This window comes from Erigeron canadensis, chromosome 5, assembly GCF_010389155.1.
Source record: "Erigeron canadensis isolate Cc75 chromosome 5, C_canadensis_v1, whole genome shotgun sequence".
NCBI lineage: Eukaryota > Viridiplantae > Streptophyta > Magnoliopsida > Asterales > Asteraceae > Erigeron > Erigeron canadensis.
This window is the reverse complement of record NC_057765.1, coordinates 24,539,014-24,539,387: the sequence shown is the minus strand read 5'-3', so window position 1 is coordinate 24,539,387 and position 374 is coordinate 24,539,014.

Here is a 374-nt window from a genome sequence, read left to right as displayed (position 1 = left end):
CTAAATCGCAGTTAAAATGTGGTCCGAATCTAACACCTACATCCGTTGCACTAGTGGTGTATGTACAGGGTGTACCAGCGGCTAACCCTCACACCCCTAGTACCAATGCAAGGTCGGATCACGGTACTGGTATGCTCTCTAGGTATTGGTCGGTATGTATACAGGGTGTACCAGCGGCTAACCCTCCACCTAACCAACACCCATTAAGCATCCCAAAGTAGCTACCACACTCTCACTACAAGTGCAATCACTGATGTCAATAACTGTCGCAAGGCATGGCGGTAATCATAAAACAGTTGATCAGGCTTTTCTATGATTATCGCTATGCGATACTAGTTAGCGCCATCACTTCATCTTGCTCTAATACACATAAA